The 23436-nt window shown below is 49.4% G+C and overlaps 1 protein-coding gene across 3 annotated transcripts in view; it reads right to left on the bottom strand.

Annotated features, from left to right (window-relative positions):
- LOC146809756 (scavenger receptor cysteine-rich domain-containing group B protein-like) overlaps positions 1-23436 on the bottom strand; it is a 450060-nt gene that overhangs the window by 79017 nt on the left and 347607 nt on the right. The gene's annotated exons all lie outside the window — the stretch shown is intronic.

Below are 23436 nucleotides of genomic sequence, written 5' to 3'. Positions count from 1 at the left end.
CCGTTTTACAATTCTCACTAAACTTCCTATAGTTTGTAGGGAGTATAGTTTAAAGGGGGGCCTAATCCAAATATTGTGGGCAAAACATGGACCTGCCTTAATCCATTGCAGTGGATCAAAATGTTTTGAACAGTGTCTGGATCATGGTTTTACAGACCTCAGATATCATATTGGCCAGTAGGATAGCTCAAAAATAATGCCCCAGCGTAGAAATATGTATGAAGATCACAGTGAATCTACTCAGTCAGGTATCCTTTTAAGGATGAGAAAACAGTTCCATAGTTTTGTGCATAAAAAACACGTTAAGCCTGATTACAAGTAAAGGTGCTATTCATCGCACCTTGTACATAACAATACCATTGGGTCCGTTATTTACCGGGTGCAACAAATAGCACATATTATCAGTTATTGGGGAATAACTTGTGGATTTTGGTGTTTTACACATCAAAATCTGCATGGTATGGTAAATACCCTACAAATGTTCCCTGTTAAATATCGGTAGGTTTGACCAGCTGAAATGTAACGAATGTTGGGCAATTTAGCATATCCAATAATTATCAGTTGCATTAAAATAAAACCAAACTCGTAATTCCGGCAACGTGTCATCAGGGCGCTTTTGCTGTAATACTTTGAGACCTAGACAGTGAAAGTCCATTTAAAACTGACTTATTATTATTAAAATAGTACTTTCTTAAATCTATTACATGTAGGCATGGGAGAAAGTGGATTATTAGTTGAAGTGGATGTTAGTCCTCTTCAACTAATAATGGCACTCTTCCTTGCTAGGTCCAGGTAGGTCTCAATGATTTCAACCTGACCTTAAGCCTTGATAGCTATAGCACATAGCAGAGAGGCTTAATTTAGGAGATATGTGTAAAGAATTATCAATACCATAACAGATTAAAAGCAGAAAACACAACACAATAAAAATCCCACTCCAAGATATAAAAATAGAAAAAACTGTATTGTGCAAATAGGCACCAAAAGAACAGGAATTGGAAGTAGGGAACCAGAGATAGGATGTTTAAAAAGATTAGGGGGCCCATTAGGATGGTGAGCAGATCACCACCGCCCAACCGGCGGTGGCGATCCCCCCGCCAAAACACCCCGCCGGACGGCATTTTACCCCTGCCACATTAGCATAGCAGGGGGTACCGAGGCCGACAGAAAGACCGCCCACTGTTTTTCCGCCGGTAGGCGGGCCAAAAAGGCCCATAATATGGTGGGTGCGGTGAAATGCCTTTCCATGGCAGAGACTCCGCCATGAAAAGGCTTGCGGTTTTCACTTTGGGGGCCCGTTGTGGGCCCCCGGGGGGTAGGGTGGTGGGGGGCTGCACTTGGGGGCTACCCCCCTACATTGGCATGCACAAGGTGGAAGGCACCGCACGGTGCCTGTCACGTTGAGCATGCCAATGCACAACATGCATTTACAACATTGTGGCGGGTGCTGCTCACAGCACTGCCCGCCACAATGTTGTATGTGCGGGATGCGACCGCCACAGTGGCGGTCACATCCTAATTGCCGTTGCGGGACCACCGCACCACTGGCAGCTGGTCCCAGCACCGCTAGGGTGGCGGGCGGACTGAAGTCCGACCGCCATCCTAATGGGCCCCTAGGTTTGCTTCTAGCACCGAAAGCACAAAGTGGCAACTGCTGGTATCTGGTCGAGCTAGACCAGGTCAAAGTCAAAATTTAAGGATGACAACGATGGAGCGAAGTTGAATACAGGGATCAAGTTCGGTCCATTGGAACATTTACCATTTGACTTAGGGCACAATTTAGAGTTTGGCAGAGAGGCTAATCCATCAGAAGGGCTACAGAGTACGCTCTCCGCCAAACTGAAAGTCCGCTTGCCGCATTTAGTGTCAGGCTGACCTTCAGTATGTCAATGGCAGACACTACTCCATCTCCTCCACTGCTATACACCTCCGAAGGCCCGAGAGAGTAATGGACATCAGAACTTTTGCCATCTGCCCACCGGCACTATTTAGAGTGGGCGGACAAATGGCAACGTTATCACTGTCCATTACCACCAAGTAAAACCATGGGAGAAATCTCTCATGATGAGGAGTAATTGTTTTTTTTTATTTTCAAAAACAAAATCCTGCTTTGGAATTTTGTTTTGGAAAATCAAAAAAGAAAGATTGAACCGTTGGGTGAGTATGTGCTTTACAAATACACATTATGTTATGCTCTTTAAAAATTTGCTGTACGGCTCTTTCATGTTGACAGAGGGACGGAGCCGTCAGTCAAGCTTTCAATGAATTGAAAGGAAGCACCATGATAGCAGGTCCTGCCAATGCAAGAGATATCCACTTGCCCAGCAGATCTCTAAATGTAATGGGTGGATACTCCCTCAGGGGGACGGAGTACTTGAAATCTATCACCCTGACAGAGTAAATCCTGTCTACCAAACAATAAATTGAGCCCTAATTCTCTTACTTGGAGAGAATTTGCATTGACGATGGTGTCAGCTGGATCTGAAGAGAAGCTCGTCAACATCTGCAGGCTGAAGCGCCTTGGTGTTCTTGGGAAGATCAAGGCTCTTGGTTTCAAAGTCGAGAAAGCTCAGAGGGGGCGAAGTCTGAAGATCAGGCCCAGGAAGGTGTCTGCAGGGGGTGCTTGCTGTTGATCCTGGTGAAGCCCTCTACTTTCTGGCTTTAAAACGTTTCTGGAAATCAAGATCATTTCAGCGGTGCAGACAAGCAAGTTGAGGCTGACCGGCGTTGGCCAAGGCATAGCGGCAGACTGAAAAGTCTCTAAGTGCACAGTCTTGCAATTTGGAGGAGAAAAGAGTACACTCCAGCATCAGCAAAGAGTCCAGGACCTTTTGAGCACCACCTGTGGGTTAGGGCTCAATCTCCCAGAAGTCACTAGAAGGGTCCAGGGCAAATCCAGTTGAAACTGGTTAACTGAGCTTATCAGAGTCTCGGACTTCTTGCAACCTTTGTGTTCCTGAAGCTCAACAGGACGCTAGCCAACTAGTCCATGGAGTCCACTCTTTAATCTGGTATACAAGTAGGGAGCTGATCCAGCCCTTGGAGTTTTTCTCCACAGGATCAACAGCAGGTGCAGTCCTTCTTCTGTCTTCCACGGCGTTCTGAAGAAATTACCCAGCGTTATACCTGGCACTAGCCTCTGGGAGGGGAAAACTCCCTGGCCAATAGAGAAATGGTTTAAAGGGGCAGCCTTACCCACTTTAAACATACTTTACTGTGGGTTAGGCCCTAAACAATCCCATTGTGCCCTGCTCCAGCGAAATTCCAACATGGCAGTACCTTTCTTACCCTGGTTGGAGCTCTGGAAACACCACTGAGGTGTGTCTTGGAAATAAGGGACTCCCCCTGCAAACCAGTTCTGGAACAGATTCTCCATCACTGGGATTGGCACCACTCTGGCTACTTGGACAATTACAGGGGCAAGCCTTGGTGTGAGTTACATCTGCCTGTGAGACCTTATGGCCCTTTGAAGCTTATGTAGTTGGTGGGCACATCCTCCGAGCCATCCTGTTATGAGGTGGTCATATCTCCCCTCAGACAAGGATCTTTTTTAACTCTTCTGGGAGCCAGTCACACCTCCCTGCGGGCTGCCAGGTGACAGTTGGGGATTAACTCTGAAGAGGCATCTATAGGCTTTAAGCAGAAAAATGGCAACTTTCTAGAAGTAAACTAAAACAGCCTGCATAGATGTCCAGCGGCTCAAGATGCACTACTATTGTGTCACTTCAAATCCAAGTGTACCAAATAGTTAACGAAATTTTTTAAAAGGATCCACAATGTTCCACCAGTGATCAATGACTCAAAATTTCAACAGAAGTTCTCAATCGTGTTAATAATCATTTACGATCCAGACGATAAAGATGTATAACCAAGGTGAATGTCCAAACTCTGCTTTATTCAGTCCATAACGAGTTTTCAAAAGAAACGACAAAATGCTTGATGCAGCATCACCAATCTGGTAACAGATGATATTCTTTCCCAATGCATTTCGGGCAGGTTCTTGCCCTTCATCAGGGGAATCTACAATAGTAATAGCAATAGTAACTATACACGATAAAGTTAATAAATTCAAATATTCTTCGCATTGGGAAAGAATATAATCTGTTACCAGATTGGTGATGCTGCATCAAGCATTTTGTCAAACATTTTGTCGTTTCTTTTGAAAACTCGTTATGGACTGAATAAAGCAGAGTTTGGACATTCACCTTGGTTATACATCTTTATCGTCTGGACATCTATCCAGGCTGTTTTAGTTTACTGCAATAATAAGGTGGTCGGCAGAGCCCCCTACAGGGTGCACACTTATATATCAAAAATGTGGCTGACTAGTATATTGTGTGGAATTAGTATATCACTGAGTGCACATGTGCTGTACTTCCTGCTTGTTTCACAAACTTTCTAGAAGTGGCATTTTCAAAATAGTAATTTAAAATGTGACTTGATCATAAGATTGGAGAGGCCCATTAGTATAGCGGGTGGATCGCCACCGCCCGTATGGCAGTGGCGATCCGCCCGCTATAAACCTCCACCCGCATTCAATTTCCCCCCGCCACATTACCATGGCAGGGGGGACCCTGGCGGATGGGAAGACTGTCCGCCGGTTTTCCGCTGGTAGGCAATCCGCCCGATTGACTACCGGGCAGAAAAGCAGTTTATATGGTGGCGGTGTCTGGTAGACACCGCCATCCATATTACTATGAAGGCGGGGACCTGCCTTTCCGTGGCGGCGTTGGGCAGGCAGTGTTTGACATTGGGGGCCCGTAGCGGGCCCTCAGGGATTCTGGGGGGTGGGGGGTGCACATGGGGGTACCTATGGTGGCACGCGCATGCTAATCGGGAGTGCGGGACCGCCGCACCCTCAGCAGGCGGTCCCGTTTCCCGAGGGTATGGCGGGTGGACAAAGTCCGCCCGCCATACTAATGATGCCCTAAGTTTGCATTAATTGGAAACCTTGAACCATAGTCCTAACTATTCTCAAGGCTAGGTTATGCTTTATAAGGTGTTGTAATGCAACTCAATGCAAAAACGACTTTGGATATGTTTCACTGACAGCACATGTAAAACCTATGAACATGTGTCCTACTTTTTAAGCACCATGCCCTATGGGGGCTTGGGGCTTAATTTGGGGTGACACATAATTATTAAAAAGGAAGATTTAGGCCTGTTAATAATGTGATTTTAACAGGTCGAAATGGCACTTTTAAAACTGCCATGCTGTGACATGTCCGGAGTAATGTTTTACATGCTCACTTTAGTGGTGGCACAATAAGGGCTGCAATTCACTATTACTATTTAGCTTACAGGCTCTTTGTACACAAGGTGCCAAATACTTGGGACTTACAGGTAAGCTACCAATTGGAAAAACATCCTTTTAAATTATAGTAAATGATTAAATATCAGAGATAATTACATTATTCAATGATTGAATCAAGGCCTTGCTGGATAAGCTCATATCTATGGGGATTCACAAAACAGGCCGATCGGAGGGCTAGGCCCCCTGGTTCAATATGCACCTATTGGAACTAACAAATGAATGTAAAAGTATGAAAAGGAAGTGGAGGAAAAATTATGATGCAACTGGTAAACTAAATTATAAGAAAGTAGTATAAAGATATCACTATGCCACAAGGGAAGCGCACCCCACCTACTTTGCCACTCAGATTGATAATGCCTTGAACTCAGCAAAAGAGCTATTTAAAATAGTTAACTCTTTCAAAAAATCTGCTACAATGCACACTATACCACCTCCATTTGACTCCCTCTGTAATAAACTGGCTCAGTATTTTCTTGAAAAAGTTAATAACATCTATGTCTCCTTTGCAGATAAAAGAGAGCATGGTAAGTACTCTGATTGGACCCTTCATGGCAGTGTGTTAAATGAGGATCTATTGGCCTTTCCTCCTGTTAGGAAGGAAGATGTAGAAGGGTTGGTAAAGACAGGGAAATCGGGTCCCCGATTGGACCAGGACTCTATTGCTGTACCTATGTGAGGGTAAAACTTAATCTACCCTGTTTTATAGGATATTTTTAATTTGTCTCTTCAAAGCGGCATGGTACCGCCGTCTTGAAAACACGCTGTTGTTAGGCTGCTGTTAAAGTAACCTTCGTTGGACCCTGCATTAGCAGACAACTATAGGCCAATATCCCGGCTACCAGTTATAAGTGCTAGACAAATGTGTTAACTAGCAATTGTCGTCATTCTTGGAAAAACATATGGTACTTCATTTCACCCAAACGGGTTTCCATTCAGGATGTGGCATGGAGACAGCACCTTTAGTTTTTATGGAAGAGCTGAGAAAAATTCTTGACCAAGGTGGGTTGCCTACAGTAATTATAATGGAACTTAGTGCAGCTTTTGATACCGTATAACAACCCTACTCGTTGGTCTGCATTGCACTGGCCAGACTCTCTAGCAAACCATCCTACCCCAAAATCAGCTGTAAAAGGTTTGGTAGTATGGATTGATAATAAGCTTACCTTGGAGATACAAAGTAGGAAGTTAGCCACAAGTTGTTTTGATTTGTTGAGGGCATTCAGGAAAATGTTGGAATTGTTACCTACTTCTGCACGGAGAGTGGTAGTACAGGCTTTGGTGTTATCGTGATTGGACTATGGTAACTCGCTTTACCTTGGAAGCCCTCAGTATCGAATGTTGTTATCGACTGCTGTTAAGTCATTGCAGTCAGGGTCGGACTGGGACTGAAAATAGGCCTGAGCACCAAAATAAAAGTGGCCTCCATTAGTGATTTAGATAGCTAAAAAACGTGGCCCATGTTTGCAAATTGGGGCAGTTTTGAACTTGGAAAGACATAATATATAACTGTTTTGCAAAGTATGTAAGACTGCATTGATATGGGTTTGCTGCAGGCAATGTTTATTTTAATATGAGGGAAATGAACCGTAAAAATCGGTCCAGCAGACCATAAACAGGCCAACAAACAGCAAAAAAACTAGCCCTCATACTGACTGTCCGACGAGCCCATTGGGCAAAGCTTGATTGCCCTATAGGCCAGTCCGACCCTGATAGCAGTGAGTTGCCCGATCTAAAATCTGGTGTAAACTAGGGGTGGGCGGTAAACTCCGCTCCGCCAGCGGTGTTTGCTCAGTTTTTTCAGAACCCTGGGCTCCAAGCAGAGCGTGGAGTTTAGAAAAAACTCCGCCAATAGCCAGCAGAGCGGAGTTCACCAACAAACACCTCTCACCCCTACTGACGAAGCCAATCGGCACTTCAGAATTCAGTATGTGCAGGAGGATTGGCTGGGGTACCTCAAATTCACCAGTACTAGGTCACTGTGCACATTATCAGTAATGGTCAGTCACAGCCAACTCCCAGACTAAATTTAGTTGTGTAATTGGTTGTTTTTATACCCGGAAGGGCTAAATTTACATGCAAATGACTCCTGACAAAACTGATTAAAGACTGATGACGGACATACGGCTGAATTTACGGCCAACAGTGGTCACCGTAGAGGTACTGTGATTTGATCCTCCTTTCACTCATTCTGTACTAGGGGTGGGGTGGCCTAAAGGCCTAGCTCTTCATGGTAGGTGTTGTCGCGTAGCCGCCAACTACTCATTCCCAGCTTGACAATGCTTAAAAGTAATCTTTCTCCCTGCCACCATCTTGGGTACAGTGCTGGGCACTGGGCTTTATTATAGCACAGACTACGCTCTGGCATGAAAGCAGTTTAACCAGTTGTCCAAGAAATTCAAAGCTGAGATACCAGCACGCCCGTTTAATTCAAACAATTAAAGCACGGTGTATCTCCATAGTGTGCAAGTGTGGTGGTGTTCCCTCAGCCCTGGACCGCTCCTGGAATCATGTACAGTATACTACACCGGTTAAACACTGATATGCAGTGCTGCAATGGTCACGTGATGCATGGCGGTGTCAACAAATGTCCTTTTGTAATTGCAGTTTTTACATTGTTTGTTCATTTTTAGCCAACCATGTATTGTGTAACCACCTAACACCTCCCTCTTCAAAGTAGAGTGCGCTGGACAGCATGATTTGATCCAGTTCAATGCATGCGTGCAAACGTGAGGTGCGAGATGCAAATAAATATGTGAGACATGTGAAAAAGAACTATCAATGCATTGGAGCAGTTGTGTAATACTAAAACTTTAATTGCGCACAACGTAAATAATACAATAAATGGTTGGGTGATCGTGAAAAAAATTTGAACTATCTCCCTGCAAAAGTGTTGACAATTCTGTTTCATGAGTATAACAACTTTACAGTGAGCTACGCATATCATATCATTCACCTATTTGCCGTACACTGAAACAGTTCTGAGACACTAAGGTGCCGATTCCGATCCTGGAAAAACCGGGTACGAACCGTCGGTCGGAGCGTTTTCTCCGTCCGACTCGTACCCGGGAAAAAAACCCTACAAACTTGCAAGTACGATTCGTACGGAAACACCATTTCCGTACGAGTCGGACAAAACACCGACCGACAGTAAAATACATACGAATGTGATCCGGCACACCGCGGACGTGACGCCCGGACGGAGTTAGGCATGTTTTTACGTACCAGCAAGTACGATTCGTACCGACAGCAGTCCGGACGGCAATATTTTTACGGCACCCAAAAAGTGCCGGAAAAGGTAAGTACGCCATGATGCGAGCGGTATAGGGGGCCCGGAACACGCTGCCCCCCCCCAGCCCCCGTATGTACGCGCCGTCCCCCCCCAGCCCCCCGTGTATGTACGAGACGTACCCCCACCCGTGAATGTACACCCGTGTATGTACGAGACGTACCCCCACCCGTGAATGTACACCCGTGTATGTACACCACCCGTGTATGTACACCCGTGTATGTACACCCGTGTATGTACGAGACGTACCCCCACCCATGAATGTACACCCGTGTATGTACACCCGTGTATGTACACCCGTGTATGTACGAGACGTACCCCCACCCGTGTATGTACGATGCGGACCCCCAGCGCCACGCTACAGGATCGGAATCGGCACCAATGGCAACCACCCGGACGGTTTGCGAGTCGGACAGTTTGGCTCGCACAGGCTGTCCGACGCATGCATCGTACTGGCTCGGTTGTGAATCACATCCATTGCACGCCACGGTTAGCTTACGACCGAGACGTACGGCGCGGTTCAGACCAGGAAATGACTTGGTGGGTGAATTTCATGTAGCTGGCATCATACTTGCTCGCTCGTACAGCTGTACGAGTCAGCCGGAAAACACGCGTACGGCTCGCACAATGCGCAATAAAAAAAAGAAATGGATCCATGAGGTGTACTCCATCCTGGCAATCAACACGGGCTCTAAATTGTGAGCCCTACTGCCTGTCGTCTACAAAAGGCATCCATGAGTTGTACACTCTCCTGCAATCAACACTCCATCTGAATTGTGAGCTCTGCTTCCCGTAGTGTTTGCTCACACAACGACAGCAGGTAAGCAGAGCGGCCTGGGTGCACAGGGCCTCCAATTGAGCGCGCTGCGGCCAGAGGGGTGGGGTGCTTCAGCCTAGCTGCACAGGTCCGAACAAACGATATTGCCATGTGTTATGATGTGATCTTTGACCTCATTCAGTCACATCTCTGTCTCATTTTAAAGACCTGTTGGACTGTACTGTAGGCCTGAGCCAGCGGGCAGCGCTGCCCTACAGACACCTCTTCAGCGCGGTGCTTCGGGAGGGATGGGATGCATCAGCCAGACTGCGCACGTGCGAATACACGATATTGCCATGCATTATTATGTGATCTTTGACCTCATTCAGTCACATCTCTGTCTCATTTTAAAGACCTGCAATACCATAAGGTAGGCCTGAACCTACAGGCAGTGCTGCCCTACAGTTACCTGTTGAGGGCGGTTCTGCGGGAGGGGTGGAGTACATCACCCTGAGTGCGCACGTGCCAAAAAGTGATGTTGCCGTGCGTAATGATGTGATCTCTGACCTCATTCAGTCACATCGGTCTAATTTTAAGGACCTGCTGGACTGTACTGTAGGCCTGAGCCAGTGGGCAGCACTGCCCTACAGACACGTGTCGTTGGCTTTTAGGACACTGTAGTGAGCTCCTTACTAAGGGGCCGATTCCGATTCCGGCCGCAAAATGAACCAACCGACACGGACCCGGACCGAATACCGACCAACACGGACTAGCGCCGTACGACCCGTGCAGTACGATTCAACGCGAGTGAATTACAACCCACATGTACGGAATACAAGCCGTACGACCGAGCCGTAGGGAGAATAGTGATCCGGCCGGAAAACCGACGCAATTTTCACCGACCGACATGAACCCGGAATCAAACCGACCGACCCGTACCCGCGATGTACAATTAGCGCTGTACGATGCGATGCGCGATAAACCAGAACGACTCGCACGGGGAACAAGCCGCACGACCGACACGCACAGACAACCGGGCACACAAGCAATAGAGACCGCCGCGAACGACGCCTACCAAACACAGAAGACAGGCAGCGTGAACGAGGCGGAGAAGCCCGCACGAGACAACAGCAGCGTCCGTTTCCGTCACATGAACGTCTCCTACATGCCTACACAACACAAAGGAAAAAACACAAAAAAAGGACCAAACAAGCAATGACTAAGCCAATAAATACCCAACACAAATTAATTGGACAAAGACACACCCAGAACTACAACTATATAAAGGACTACAATCACTACCATCATCCCTTGCAAACAGGAGACACAGCCAGCAGCAAACACCAGTAAACAGCAACCACAGACACACTCACAACTCACACATCACACAACTCACACACCATCAGCACCTCATACAAAAGCACACACACACATACACACAGCAAAACCAACACCAAACCAACATCACTTGCGCCCTCACACACACATCCCTCACCACCACCACCCATCACCATGCCTCCAAAGAAGAATCCAAAGTTCACAGATAGTGAGTTAGAAGTGCTGGTAGACGAGATTATCAGAGTAGAGCCACATTTGTTTGGTACGTTGGTTCAAAGGACCCCATCTCACAGAAAACCAAGATGTGGGCGAGGATTGTGGACAAGGTGAACGCACAAGCACCAACGTTGCGCACAAAGGACGATATCCAGAACAGGTGGTATGACATGCGCAGGAGGGTCAAGAAACTCATCGAGAAAGATCACGCCTTGAGTCAGCGCACCGGCGGTGGCCCTCCTGCCAAACCAGTCTACTTCAGGACCTGCGAGGAGAAGGTGCGGGACATCCTACCACCAGAGAGCGTCCATGGCCTAACATACATCCCAGAGACTGGTGAGTACACAAACAACAAACCCAAGATTGTGGCAAGGGGACAGTGCACCCAAGCAAACCTACACTAACCAATAGATAATCAACCCAAGATTTGTATGTCAGTCACACAAACACAATACCTGCCATCTCATAGTGACTGGGGACTGTGTCATGACATGCACCAACCTAAAAACAAATAGAGCAAGCCACTGGCACTAAGTCAAATACATCCAGCAAAACAGTTTGCCACCACAAACACACCACCTCACAGTGCAGCTGACTGTCAGGGAGGAATAGTGGGGATGCAGGTGAAGTGAGTGTAGACAAAAGCATGATGGGGCCTGTAGTCACAGATAATGCTCCCCCTCCTGATTGGCCCATCAAGACCTCTCTGAAACATGCCCACATCACAGGGAGTGGAAAATGACTGACAAGATGGCAGACACTGGGTCCTGCTGTGGGGAGCACAAGGCCCTGCTAGGGCATGTGCGCAAATCAGAAGCAGGACACCACTGACTGACATCCTGAAAGACAACTTGCACGCCCTACAATGGAAGCACGTGTCATGATGGGAAAGAGGACTGACAGCCCTGACCATACTAATCAGCATGGGGAGACACACCCCCCAACACAAACTCCACACAACTCACCGGGTACAATGCTTTGACACACACCTCATTGAAATATCAGCAAAACATCCCCCGTACTGGCTGCTGCTGTGTGAAGCACAGGGGCTCACTTGGGACTTGTAGCCAAACAAACACCAGGATTTCACTGTCAGCCATCTTGCCATTGCTGCCACAGCCCCTCACAGGGAAGCAGAGTCAAGAGGGAGGAAGCATGGGCATGCTGGGAAGGGGGGTGGAGCCAAGAGTATGATGGGACTCGCAGTCACAGGCAACCTACACCCACCCACATGGCCCAGTAAGATCAACCTGAACCATACTCGCCTCACAGGGAGTGGGAAGGGACCGACAAGATGTCTGACACTGGGCTCTGTTGTGGGGAGCACAAGGCCATGCTGATACTGCTAGCCAAACAAACACCAGGATTCCACAGTCAGCCATCTTGCCATTGCTGTCACACACCCTCACAGGGAAGCAGAGTCAAGAGGGAGGAAGCATGGGCATGCTCGGAAGGGGGGTGTAGCCAAGAGTATGATGGGACTCGCAGTCACAGACAACCTACACCCACCCACATGGCCCAGCAAGATCAACCTGAACCATACCCGCCTCATAGGGAGTGGGAAGGGACCGACAAGATGTCTGACCCTGGGCTCTGTTGTGGGGAGCACAAGGCCATGCTGGTACTGCTAGCCAAACAAACACCAGGATTCCACAGTCAGCCATCTTGCCATTGCTGTCACACCCCCTCACAGGGAAGCAGAATCAAGAGGGAGGAAGCATGGGCATGCTGGGAAGGGGGGTGTAGCCAAGAGTATGATGGGACTCGCAGTCACAGACAACCTACACCCACCCACATGGCCCAGCAAGATGAACCTGAACCATACTCCCCTCACAGGGAGTGGGAAGGGACCGACAAGATGTCTGACACTGGGCTCTGTTGTGGGGAGCACAAGGCCATGCTGGTACTGCTAGCCTAACAAACACCAGGATTCCACAGTCAGCCATCTTGCCATTGCTGTCACACCCCCTCACAGGGAAGCAGAGTCAAGAGGGAAGAAGCATGGGCATGCTGGCAAGGGGGTTGTAGCCAAGAGTATGATGGGACTCGCAGTCACAGACAACCTACACCCACCCACATGACCCAGCAAGATCAACCTGAACCATACTCGCCTCACAGGGAGTGGGAAGGGACCGACAAGATGTCTGACACTGGGCTCTGTTGTGGGGAGCACAAGGCCATGCTGGCACATGGCCAACAACAATATCAAACTCTGTCCGTGACAAGCTGGGAAAAAGCAGAGTAAAGGCAGGCATCTGTTATAAAAGTAGAAAATTTTATGTTTGTGAACCAACGATGCATGTAGAAACATAAATCACATTGTGTGTCTCTTCCAAACACAGGTTGTGCTGGGCACCCACTGACAAATGACGAGGATACCCAGTCCCAGACTCTGTTGGATACTGAGCTCTCTGGTCGGACTCTCTCACTGTCCTCTTCGGATGACGACGACCAATCTGGCCCCTCCGGTGTGAGCCATCATGCAGCTCCAGCAGCAGCAACATCTGCCCCCCCTGTACCCACGCCTCCACCATCTGGACACCAACAGGGCACCATCGCCAACACGGACAGACCAAGGACAATCAACACCCACAGCAGAGGGACACAGGACCCCCCGGAAGCTACAGCCAACACCACCAGCAACACCACACAAGGGGTCCCAGGGTCTCCTGTGCGTACCGCCGCTGGTCCTGCCCGTGTGAAGAGGGGTGCTGGGAGGGGTGGGAGGCACAGGGCACGCCTTGCAGAGGGGTCTCGACTGCATGATGACCCCCAACTGGCACGCATCATAGATGCGTTCCAGGATAGCACCGGAGAATTTGGCCAGGTAGTGGGGATCCTCAAGGACATAAAGCAGGAGCAGGTCGCCCACCAAGCCCGCATGGAGGCAAAGTGGGATGCCCTTACTGCGGTGCATCGGGACATACTACAATGCCTCCGCCAGATCAACACCAACCTGTCCCCACAACAACATCTGCCAGCGCCACAGGGAGGGAGGAGGACTCTGGCGGAGAGTCCCCTGCCCGCAGAGGCCTGCACATGAGGATCCCCCCCCGGAAGAAGAGGGGTCGTCTGAAGAAGGACATGTGAGAGGCAGATGTCCCAGCAGATCCCCCAGGGACTCTAAACCTGTTCTGGACAATGTTCTTTGTGCGCAACCCGTTCACCTTGTCCAATCGCACACAACTCGCCCACATGACATAGAGGGTTCATGTTGGGCCAATGTATCAGATGACTGTGGACTTTACTCTGGACATTTCATCTACCAGCACGTCCAACTCAAATGTGAACTTTGGATTCCCATACCACTGTACAGCACCCACCATCCTGTGCACCTCACTCACAAATGTTTGTAAATAAACTCACCAGTACACCATACTTGCCTCTGTTGTGATTCAAACATGTCATGTTCAGGGCAAAGTCGAACTGCTACACAACACAGTGCATGCCAAATACTGCAACAATGTGACCAACGTAAGGTCAGTCATGGGGATGTGACACATGTGAGGGAGACACACCACTATGGCAACACAAAATATACTCACCATGGCCATGTGACTCATAACACACAAAGATGTTGACCTGAAACACATTGGCATGCACAGACACAACACCAAGCACAGTCAGTGGTAACAAGTCCACAGGTGAGGTAAGCAGATATCACTCAGATGTGGGAAGACAGACAACGCACATAACAAAGCGTAGCACAGGTTCATTACACACCAGCAACACGTTTATTCCACAATAGTTGCACGGTAATTCTACGTAACAGTGGACACACGCTCACAATGTTTTGGAGAATGGAAGTCCAGGGATGTGTGGTACATCAGTTGATGGGAATTGTCAACTTCCACACTGGTATTGGCTTCTGGGTGTTGGGGGTCAGTGTTGACCACACAACAGGCAAAGGACCCTGGGAAGGACAGACAAGATACAGTCAAAAGCACAGACGAACAGGAGAGAAATGCAATACACATGCACAAAACATGTTGCAAAACACCTACACAAACACTAGTTAGCAGTACTACCCTATTGTGGAGTACACACCACCTGAATGGACACATCACAGCACGCATCCAGTCAAGTGGCACACAGACACACTCAGACAGCAACAGAGCTGGCTCAACACATTCCTGGCTACCTCCATACATTCACATAACAACCCTGGAAACTCACTTTCAGGTGAAGAAGTTGTTGATGAGCTGGGAGCGGACGTCACCATCATCTTCATCATCACTGGCATCCTGGCATCCTGGCCCAGTCCGGGATCCTCTATAGGTGCCGGACGTTGGTCGTCGTCATCCTCATCCAGGATGAGAGGCACCTCCTTCCGCACCGCCATGTTGTGTAGCATGCAGCAGACCAGTATTATTTTGCACACCTTTGCAGGCTCATATGGGAGGGCCCCTCCGGTCTTGTCCAGGCAGCGAAAGCGGCTTTTCAGGAGGCCGAATGTCCGCTCAATCACCCTCCTGCTCTGACCATGTGCCTCATTGTAGCGCAGCTTGGCTGGTGTCACAGGGCACATCAGGGGTGTCAGCAATCACGGCATGTTGGGGTATCTGGAGTCACCTACACACACAAAAATGAACAAGTAGATGAGTTTGGTAGGAGTGTGGAATACAACACTGACAAACACACACAATGAGAAACAGTCAGTACACACCGACAAGCCAGGCATGCTGAGCTGGCATCTATGACAACAGCGTTGCAATGTGACTACTCCTCATTATGTAGGCATCGTGTGCCGAACCAGGGAACCGTTCACACACATGTGTGATCAACATATCAGCAAGACAGACCACCTGAGCATTGATCGAATGGTAGTGCTTCCTGTTACGGTATGCCTGCTCATGTGCCTGTGGTGGTATCAGGGCAACATATGTCCCGTCAATGGATCCAATGACGTTTGGCATCCTCTCCAGTGTATAAAAGGCATCCTTAATTTCAGGGAGTTCATCTTGGCTCGGGAACTTGATATACAGGTCGAGGAATTGCAACATCCCCTCCAAGACATTGCGTAGCACCCGACTAAACATTGTTTGCGACATACCACCAGCAGTAGCCACAGTGGAAGGTACCAGTAGCAAAGAAGTGCAGGGCTGCCATCACCTTCACCTCTGGGGTCAGTGCTGTAGGGTATGTCCGGCCAGGTAGCAGATGTGGCGCCAACTGCTCCGCCAACTCCTCATTCAGTGGCCTTGTGAAGCGGTACCGTCTGATGCTGTCACGTTCCTGCATGGTTGCAAGGTCTGGGAACGGACGATGCACAGCTGGTGCCCTGCAGTACAGAGATGCACAAAGGAAGATTGTCGGTACATCCCCCCATGTGGCCATGACCAGGATCACTCTCACATGCTAGTTCATGACATTACACAATGTACTGAGGTGTGTGCTGTTGGTCATGGACACATATATTACCTACAAGACCACCACCTCACATCTCAATTCCACATGTCCACATGAGTCCCATGTAGTGCAATGGGCTAATCATCTGGCTGTGTCACCCAACCTATGTGCTGCTGCAACGTTAAAAAAAAACACCCCAGTTAATAATGAGGACTCATGTCTCCCAGGCATCACAGATCTTTGCCATGCAGAAACCCAGGCTCCCTGTATTGCCACATCAACACAGCAATGGACATGGCGTAGCACGTACACACCACAAGGCAAGCGTAAGTCCCACAGGTAGTGGCCACTGTTGTCCATGCCGGCCCTGCATGTATGTCTCTTAGCCACACACCCCCATCAAGGTTGATGCATATACCACATGGATGTGGAGACTGTCACCCATTGGTAACATGTGATCAGACACATCTGAGACACAACATGCACACAGACTGTGGGTGCACATCAGTATTGGGGCTACAGGTCTCACTGTGACGTACATGCCATCACCCCCAGGACTCAGGGTGTATGTGACATGCCCCAAACATATCCAACCTGACACTGTGGCCTTCACTCATGCCAATTACTGTCCAATTGCACATCACAGTGCTAATGTGCACAATACACAAAGGACTCTCCCCCCATGTACAAGATAACAGCCTGGGAGTGGCTGCACAAAGTGCCAGACAAAAAAACTGCTGTGGCCCCCTCAAACACCCAGGGAATGCAGCCTCACATGCCATGGGACACTATATGGCCAATACTATAGTGTGGCAGGTGTGTGCAGGTGTCCATGGCCAGTATATGTGTGTTGCATCCATCTAATAGTCACACTAATGCGGTCAGACGCGGGTGACAATGCGTACGCATTGCACGGGTCATGTCCGAGCCGTGCGTACGCCTTGTCAGTGAATGCAATGATGTCCAACGCGGGTGACAATGCGTACGCATTGCACGGGTCATGTCCGAGCCGTGCGTACGCCTTGGCCATTGAATCGTATGGAGACGGGTGCATGTGCACATTCAAAATATGCGTTGTACAATCAGTTGAACGAGCCGGGCGCACCCATTGGCTCAGGACTGTTATAGTGACGGATGCGGATTCAAAACTTGTATGAGTTGTGCACTGGAAATTCAGTTGGATGCCTACAACAATGTTGCAATTTCAAGTGTTCCATGAAGGTGAAGATTTGAACGATGCCGAAGGCGTGTACGAGTCATACTTTTAAATGGATTGTCCAGATTCATAGAATGCAACCGTGTTGGACCTATCACTTTGGACACATGGCACAGAGTTGCCTCTGCAGCACAGATATAAGGCTGGCTGGACCCCAGGGAGATCACTTGCCTGCACTACATGCTACTGGACCACATCCCTGCTACCACTGCTGCTGTCTATGCATCCTCTGGCTCCTGCTATGGCACGTACACTAGAGAGGGCCCCAGCCTTCACTGAGGAGGAGAACCAGGCCATGCTGGACGGGCTCCTTCCAGAGTACAGAAAGTTCTATGGGACACCAGGGGAGCAGGTGAGTGTGCTGTCCACTGCCTTACTAATTAAGTATGTTGTCTGACTAGCAGTACTAGCAGTGTGTACAGCAGTGGCAAGCATTATCACTGACTACTTTCATCCCCCAAAGTGTGTAGGGACATGTACTGAATATTTTTCCTGCTGCTAAAGTGCATTTTTGCCAGCTTAATCTATCCATGCATTGTTAACATGTCAGACATGCATGTGAATTTTCATTTCCCAGGGTTGCACTACCTGTGTAATTATTTTCCCTTTGTGATGATGACATTTATATCTAATTGTGTACTGCACAAATCTGGGGCATGTGTGTTAATGTACTTTTCACTTTGTCCTCCTCACAGGTTGATGCCCACCAGAAGCAGGAGATCTGGCTGACCATCGCCCGGGCTGTTCGTTCTGTGGGGGTCTACAAGTGCCGCATCCGCAACTGCCAGAAGAGGTCGCAGGACTTTTGGGGCCGGACCCGGAGGATAGCTAGAGTCCAGCTGAAGCTGTCACCTCCACGCAGGAGGGGCGGACACCAGACCCTGACTCCCCACATGCTCCGGATAATGGCGGTGGTCTTCCCGGACCTGGATTGGCAGCTGAAGGCCGGACAGCAGCAGGAAGGGGGTAAGTCCATGCCTGATCTGTGTACTATGTCTGACATGCAAATAGCAGTCCTTTGTCCGGGTCACGCTTCCACATTACGTAGGTCTTGTAGTCCCCAAATCAGGTCCCTCATCTGTGAGATGCACCCTCCTCATCTGTTCCACAGGTGTGGCCCCTACAGTCTTTTGATTGTGTCACTAGGGCACTGTGTCCCTGCAGTCAGCTATGTATCAGGTACCAGTCAGCATCAGTTCCCGTGACTCTGTTGTTTGTGTCATGGGTGGGTCAATTGTTTACACACTGCCTGAGATCTGACATGTGAACTGTGTGTGCCCTTGAGATGTGTACCAATTGCTGGTCTGACTCGCAGCATGCTTCTGGGGTATTCAATACAAAACCATGCAGCAGGGTACTCCAATGTTTAGGCATCAGGAGTAGGTATGGCAAGTATGCCTCAATTGCTTAGCCACCTGACTACTGTCCGGGGCAAAACACTGTTTCACTTAGTCCTGCCCAGTCCTGCCCCCTCAAGGGCATTCACAAACACTCTGTAATCCCACTCCTGTGTGTGAAATTGCAGGTTGTGCTTCGTGACATGTGCCCTCAGGTGTGTGCCTCTGTGTCATTAGGGTGTGGCTTGTTGCTACGTACAACTAGGGTGTCCATGATTCAGAGGGTCAGCATGACATCTGCAATGTGACTGTGGGAGACAGCGCACAATGGTGTATGCAACTCTGTCCCTCATGCAGCTGGGTTATATGCATGGCAGACTGTGATGTGTTAATGTACATGGATTCGTGTTTGCTGAGACTCATATGTCTGATTTTCATGATGTGGGGTCTTCTGGGTCCTGGATATGTTGTTTTCATGGGATGGGCAAGTGCGCCGGCCATCTGCAGAGTCAGATTTGCCCCTGAGCTAGGATTGTGAGTCAGTGCATATTGTTGTTGTCTGGATGCCCTGCCCCTGTGACAGGAGATAGTGTTGACTGACTTACAGGGCATCCCAGTGCCATGGCATTGAACTTGCTATGAGTGAGCCTGCATTGTTTTCAAGTGTGCACCATGCACCCCATTGTGGCCTTGCCCATCAGGACATGAGTACATCATAGTGTGTGTTCCTGGCATGCATCCCAAGCATGTGAAATGAGTCTCTGCCCATCCCTTCATCCGGACACCTGTGCTGAGTCAGTCGCAAGAGATGTGCTGTGGGTCTAGTGACATACTCCTACATGTTCACTTGCATGTACAACTAATGTGTGGGTGGTGCATGTTGGCACATTGGGGTATTAGCATCCAACATGCAACAGACATATGTGTGCAAGTCAAGGAGGGATTTGTGTGCCATGGTTGATGTTGGAAATGACAATTGTCTTATTCTAAACAGTGTTGGCACTTTGAGCTGTGCTCAGCTGATGATGCCAGGGCTTGCCCTGTGATGTGATGTACTCACTGTGGTGTGTGCAGTCGGTGCAGGTGACTGATGTTGTTCTGTTACTTCCTATTCCTATCCAGATACATCCACGGCCACAGGAGGGGACAGCTCCATGGCACAGGAGGAGCCACAGAGCCTTACAGGGACAGAAGGAGAGGAGTCAGGTGGACCCAGTGGCACGGAGGGCGATTTCAGGCACATAGAGGAGTTGTCAGCACCACCCCCCCAGCTGAAGGCCACAGCAGCTCTGAGGATGACTCCCCTGTGGAGGCGGGTGTCAGCAGCCACCAAACCCCAGCTAGTGAGGCTGTCTCTGCCACCACCACCAACACCACCACCACCACCACCCCCCTCCCATCGGCTCCCATCCCAGAGGTCCCTGTGGGCTCCCGTGTTCGTGAGCATGTCTCCTTTGTGCCAGGCACCGCACCCCCTGCCCCTGTGTCCGCTGCTGCCCTGAGTGAGGAGTCTGTGGACTTACTTAGAGAGATGCATGTGGGGCAGACGTTGATGCTGAAGGTCCTCCATGCACACACAGGTCTGTTGACACAACTGGTGTCATTCATGGAGGGCATTTCCTCGGGCATGTCTGCCCTACAGAGGACCAACCAGTCCGTGGCCTCCTCCCTGACGGCAGCAGTGTCCCTCCTCCAACAGTCCCACACCCCTCCTACACCTGCAGCACCCACAATTCCTAGCACACTACCTGTCCAAAGCACAGATACCCCCAAACCAAGGGCTAGACGTGCACACAAGCAAGCACAGGGGACTGATTCCACACTCACAGGGGCTGGTTTGCTGACACACACACAGTCATCCACAACCACTCCACAGTCCTCCGAGACCTCTCCCTCCCAGCCCCCTTCCCTTGCCTCACCTGCAACCCCATCCCCCCAGAAGCTCTTCCTCTGTGACCTTTCCCTCTTCCCACCGACCCAGCAGATCCTGATTACAAGGGGAAGAGGAAGTCCCCATACACAGAAGGGAGTGCCCCTCATACCCGGACACCCTCCCCCTGGCGCAGTCAGACCGAGACGCCCACCCGCAAGTCCCCCGGCGCAAGAAGAGCAAGACCCCCCCACCAGCACGCAGCTCCAAGGCAAAGTCCTCCATCCCCCACCACCCCCTGCCCTGCAGACCTCACCTGTCCCCCATTCCGCTCCCATGGATGTAGGCACTGCTTTGGAGTCCATGCCCACCCCATCTGACTTGGGCACTGCAGTGGTGAGCCAATCCACTCCATCTGACCTGCCCACTGGAGTTGTGCCGGCACCCACCCCATCTGACTTGTGCCCCACAGTTGTGACAGCACCCACCACTTCAGTCATCTCCACTGCAGTTGCAAGTGTCTCGCCTGCATCCCCCACCTCTTCACTGCCTCCTTCTGCTGCACCCTGATCCTGTCCCAGCGGTGCCTGGCCTGCCCCCATGTATGCCCCTCCGAGGGGATGACCCCGGTCCGTAGCAGTGCAGGCAAGCAAGGTGTGACAGTGGTCACTCTAGTTCACTCCTTGGCAATTTGACATGGACTGGCCATTGGCCTTTTGGTTGCACAGACGTATCGAATTTCATATACTGAATTTGTGACTCTAGTTTATTCCTTGCCCTTTAGACATGGACTGGCCATTGGCCTTTTGTTGGAATAGACGTTTCACTTTTCATATGCTGAATAAAGCTTTTTACTTTGTCCCTGTGAACTTGATTTAGCTGTACATCATGTTGAGGTTGTTTTAGATGCCCTTGCACCTGTAATGCTTGGTTTACAATGTTGCATACTGATGTGTTGATGTGAGGTACTTCCTGTGGTCCATGAGATATGTATCCTATTCTGGTGGGTATTCATGTCATCCTTTGCAGCTACCTGGGTGTGTCTGGATCAACCATTTGTGTACAGCTCTCTGTGAGCATTTAATTGCCATGGCCACATCTGTGGCTTGCACCCTTGCACATATGATGTGCTTCCCATTGTCCAAATTGTCACTTCCACATACTTCATGCTCATCACTACTGGCCCTACAGGTGTGGGCATCATTGTAATAGGAGAAACTGGGTCCTCTGTGCAACTTGCTAGACATATGTTTGGGGTATGTGCAGCTGACTTAGGGGTGACTCCCGTACCCAGGCTGTTGTGACCAGAGCCTTCATTGTGCGGTAACTGATGGCTGACTGACCAAGTGTTCTGCAGACATGAGTGGGACATGCGGTGAATATGTTTGGCACAGCTGGGCTCCCACAGGAGTTGTGTCCCCTCAAGTTAGTGTGTTGTCCAGTGACATGGCCTGGGCCCATGGTGTGTGTTGTATGTGCATGCGTTTGTGTCCACATCCCTGTTCATACACAGACAGTGTTCCCTAGATATGTTCGTGTTGTTGATGCTTGCTGAGTGGTACTGGGTTAATCCCACTACTTTTCCAATGGGCTACCAGATGCGTGGGTGCATGACCCACTACTGTTAATTGGTGTATCATCATTGTGATTTGTCAGTTCTGAGTGTTGATGATGTTGTCAGACACAGATGGAACACAGTGAGGGTTCCTCAAGGCACTTGTTTGTTCGCAATATCATGTAGTTGTCCCTAGGTGGTAGGTTTCAGTGATTGAGACATTTGTATGTGTGTGTGACTGCTCCCACTTGTCGGGTTCACGGCAGCAATGCTGGCAGGTGTCAGCATGTGTGCCTTGTGTTCCTCCTTGGCATCTGCATAGTCCTGGGACAGTGGCAGGGATTGTGAAGGTCACATGAGTTTTGAGGTCATGGCCATGTACCTCATACTGTGCAGTGTGTCTGTCATTCCCCAGGGTTGTAAACAGTCCTTGTGTGATATGTGTGTGCACCTTATTTCCTGCCAACATTCCTGTGTTTGTCATGTGGGCATGTGCAATGTCACCTGTCCATGTGGGCTTCACAGATACACATTGTTGCAGTTCAGGTGTGTGGTGTTGATGGTGGACTGATGTGAATGTTTGCATGGATGGTCCCCTAGCTCCCGTTTGTCCATGGATGAGGGGCCATGCTGAGTGATTTGTGTTTGTGTATGTGTGATGTACGTTTGTGGCACAGAACACATGTCTGGGTTTTCCAGTTTGTACGACATCTGCCTTTGTCATCACAGTGGAGGTGCCATGCATGCTTGTGTTACACCAATGTCTTGTCCCTGGGGATTGTGGTGTTGTGTCTCAGTCTCTTGCTGTGTTAGTTGGTGTTCATTCCAGCTAGTGTCACATGTGTCTGTTGTGCTCCCTCTCATCTCCCAACGCCTGATTGCCCACTGAGGGTGTCCCAATGATGGTTTACTTTTGTAATGCACTGTGTCCACATCTGTGTCACTGTGGTTCAGCCCCTCTCATGTGTTGTGTAGTTGCCTGTGGATACTGTGACACACACACACATGTTGTGTCAGATGTGCAGTGTGAGTTTGCCTGATTGTGTTTGTGCATTTGCACCAGTGCATTGGTTTGCTGTTGTGAGCTTTTGTATGGATGCTGTTTCTGTGATTTTGCATGCTGTCCCTGTGAGTCATTTCACATCATTGTGCACATTCATCCTGGTTGTTGGGTGCCATTGCTGGCATGGAATGTGAG

Source organism: Triturus cristatus, chromosome 7 (assembly GCF_964204655.1).
Source record: "Triturus cristatus chromosome 7, aTriCri1.1, whole genome shotgun sequence".
NCBI lineage: Eukaryota > Metazoa > Chordata > Amphibia > Caudata > Salamandridae > Triturus > Triturus cristatus.
This window is presented reverse-complemented; position numbering and strand designations above follow the sequence as displayed.